The sequence below is a fragment of the Callospermophilus lateralis genome, chromosome 19, assembly GCF_048772815.1.
Source record: "Callospermophilus lateralis isolate mCalLat2 chromosome 19, mCalLat2.hap1, whole genome shotgun sequence".
Taxonomy (NCBI): Eukaryota; Metazoa; Chordata; class Mammalia; order Rodentia; family Sciuridae; genus Callospermophilus; species Callospermophilus lateralis.
Genome location: NC_135323.1, coordinates 25,355,322 through 25,359,017, shown reverse-complemented (window position 1 = coordinate 25,359,017; position 3,696 = coordinate 25,355,322). Strand labels below are relative to the sequence as shown.

General features: G+C 44.3%; 1 non-coding gene across 1 annotated transcript; it reads left to right on the top strand.

Moving 5' to 3' along the window:
* The first annotated feature begins 2,374 nt into the window (after positions 1-2,374).
* Positions 2,375-2,447, top strand: Trnaa-agc (transfer RNA alanine (anticodon AGC)). Its single transcript has one exon. It is a non-coding gene; the product is annotated as a tRNA-Ala (tRNA).
* Positions 2,448-3,696: the final 1,249 nt, after the last annotated feature.

Below are 3,696 nucleotides of genomic sequence, written 5' to 3'. Positions count from 1 at the left end.
TCCCTAGCAACGGCCCTGAGAGAAGAATTCCAATGGATGTAATTTATTTGGGAGATGATCTCAGGAAGCCCAGATAGAGACTGGGAGAGAAAGGAAGCCAAAGAGAGATGTCATTAAGCAAGTCACCACTGGCACAGCTGAAGTCCTGCCCTGCTCAGTGACATGGGAGACATCTCAGAAGCGTCCCACCCGAGGGGGGGGGCAGTCTGGTATTGATCCATCATTGCTTGAGGGTTGCTGGGGAGAGAAGAGAGAATGTCCCACGGCCTGCCTGACACATGGGCTGCTGCCTGGGCTGCTTCCACTCGAACCAACTCGGACAACCAGTAGCAGGTGCTCGCAGTGGGTCAAAGTGCCCAGAAAAATGTGCAGAAAAGTAGATCTGGTGGATGCTCACGGGGTACATGGTGTCTCTCACACCAGACAAGCCTGGGGTTTGGGCAGGGCAGCAGAGGGAGGAGGAGGGGGAGGAGTCACTGGAAGACGCAGTTATGCTGTCCCAAGTCTGGACACGGTGAGCCCCCAGATCCATTTAGGGATCGGACTTGAGCATAGGAACCAGAGCACTGGCAGTCCTGGTCCCCTCAGGGACCATGTTAGGCACACACGCACAGACACACACAGCAGAGGTGACGTCTGTGGCTGGTCTTGGTGTCCCAAATCCAGTATGCACATGCTTACCATGTGCCTGTCAGCTGCACTCCCGCTAATCCCCACTGTCCTTACCCATCGGCACAAGTGGTTCTCATCAGCAACGGGCCCCCTCCATCAGGACCAGACCTCTTAGTCACCCTCCACTGGGTGACCTAACGAAAGACTTCTCTCTCCAGATGGTAGACTTGAGGCACTAGCACTCCCCTGAGTCTCCATTGGATAGAATTTAAGTAATTGGAAGGTAGCTGCTTATTGAGGTGGCCATGGGAGAACACTGGAGATCAATAGTGGACAGTGTCTTGGGAAAATCCAGAGACTCTGAAGAGTGGGACTGAGGGTGAAGCAGCAGCCCAGCCCTGACCATGTGGGAGCACAACAGGGGAGGAGTGGACCCTTGGCAGGGGCGGAGGTGACAGAGGGAGAGTCCCACTGAAAACCACTGGCACAGGATTCAGCACCTTTCAGAACTCCAGGCCAAACAGACAGCCGTCCTAAGACCTGTGTGGTGAAGCAGCTCTGGAGAGTTCTCTGCACTTCCCAGCTTTGCTCACCAGGCAGTTCCTGGGAACCATCTTGAGACGGGCCCTACTGTCTGCCTTTACTGCCCTTGGAGTCAGAGGTCCCTGCATTTTCCTCTCTCTGGAACCCCACAGCAATATCACTTCTCCAGCTCCATAGGCAGCAATCCATGAGAATCAGTGCTGCCTGGGGAGAGATTCTGACCCAAACCCTTAAAGCCTCTATGAAGTGGGAGGCCCAGGCTGCAAAACATGGGGAACGGAAGGCACTTCCCTGTAGAACGGGTGGTTTGACCAACCAGCTGTCAGAGTCCAGGGAATAGGCAGTCACGTGTGATGGCAGCTGGGAACACTAGCATCATGGGTAACAGATCACACGGAGCTGCCACCAGCCCCCAGCACAGATCTTTGAGATTTCACAAACTCTCTTGCCTTCAGGGGGATCCAGGGGCACCCCGTAGAGCAGGTGTTTCCCTGTCCTGTGCAGCTCTCCTCCAGAGAGCTCCTCCAGAGAGCTCCACAACATTCCAGCTCTTCAGTACCCACACCATCGTGTCTACCCTGTGCTCAGTGGAGGACGCCCAGAGTCCTAGAGAACACAGAAACATAAGGGAGAAAAAAAAAAAAAAACAAGGCAACATGACACCTCCTAAAGTTTTTAATGTCCTAATAACAGATACTAAAGATATCAAAATGGATGAGATGCTGGACAAAGAATTCAAACAAATAATTTTTTGAAAACTCATGAAATTGAAGTGAACACAAATCAATTGTTAAATGAGTTAATGAAGACAAGACAGGATGTGAATGAGCACTTCAATAAAGAAACAGAGATTTTTGAAAAACAACCAAATAGAAATCTTGAAAATGAAAAGCTCAATAAGTCAGATAAAAACAAAGCTGAGGGCTGGGGCTGAGGCTCCATGGTAGAGCCCTTGCCTAGCATGTGTGGGGCACGGTGTTCGATTCTCGGCACCACATATCAATAAATGAATGAAATAAAGGCCCATCGACATTTTAAAAAAGGGAACAAGGTTGAAAGCCTCAACAATAGACTACATCAAGCAGAAGAGAGAATATCAGAGGTTTAAGACAACTCTATCAATAGTATTTTCAGACAGCAACAAAGAAAAATATAAGAATAAATGAAGAGAAATTTCAAGACGTCTGAGATACCATTAAAAAAATCAGACGTCCGGGGCTGGGGTTGTGGCTCAGTGGTAGAGCACTCGCCTAGCATGTGCGAGGCCCTGGGTTCGATCCTCAGCATCTCATAAAAATAAAACAAAGGTAAAAAAAAAAAATCAGACATCCAAATAATCGGCATGCCACAGGGAGAGCTATATGCTGAGGGCATAAAAAACATATTAAGTGAAATAATAACAGAAAATGTCCCACATTTTTGGAAACATGAACATCTAGGTATAGGAGACATTTGGAATATGAAATAGATAGAACTAGAAAAAAAGTCTCTGCATAAAATAATTACCAGAAGTTCAGAACAAAGAAAAAAATATTATAAACCGTAAGAGAGAAATACCAAGTTACATTTAAAGGCAAACCCATCAAAAGAATAACAGATTTCTTAGCAGAAACTCTAAAGGCCAAGAAGGTGTGGAATGATATCCTGAAAGAAAATGACTACAAAGATCACTATTCCCAACAAGATTATCCTCTGTAATTGAATAAAAAGTAAAAAGACCTTATGAATTAAGCATAAATTAAAGGAATTCATGACCACTAGGCCAATATCAGAAGATACTTAAAGCAATTCTGTACAGAAGAGGGAAAAAGACTAACACAATTACTAGAGCCAGGAAAGAATGACCCTCACTAGAAGAATAAACACACAAATGAGAACTAGTAATCAATATAGTTAAACCATCAAACATCCAGTTTGAATAAAATAGGAAGAAATGAACAAGTACTATTCAAAACAACCCAAAGAAAATCAACAAAATGGACAGGAATGTAAACTGTCTTAATCCCCTAATGAAAAGACTCAGATTGGGTGCTTAATTACAAAATATGACCTATCAATATGCTGTCTGTAAAAAACACACTCCACCTGCAAAGACAAACTGAAAGTGAAAGAATGGGAAATGATATTCCAAACAAATGGACTCTGAAGGCCAGTAGGAGTGGCTATCTGACAAAAATAGACTTTAAGCCCAAAGTCAATTAAAAGACAAAAAAGGTCACCACATATTTATCAAGGGAGCAATTCACCAAGGAAATACAATGTCATAAATATATGTGCACTGAACATCAGAGTACCCAGAGTTATGAATGAAACACTGATTTATAGACATAAAGGGAGAGCTAGACCTTAAGACAATAACAGTGACTTCAATACCCATTCACCAATAGATATGTCATAGAGCAAGTCTGAACAAATTCAAGTTAAAGTGATTTGTTGCATCTTATCAGACACTATGGGATGAAGGTAGAAATCAATATCAAGAGAAATAATAAATTACACAAACACATGGAGAATGAACAATGAATTGTTGAACAAACAGTG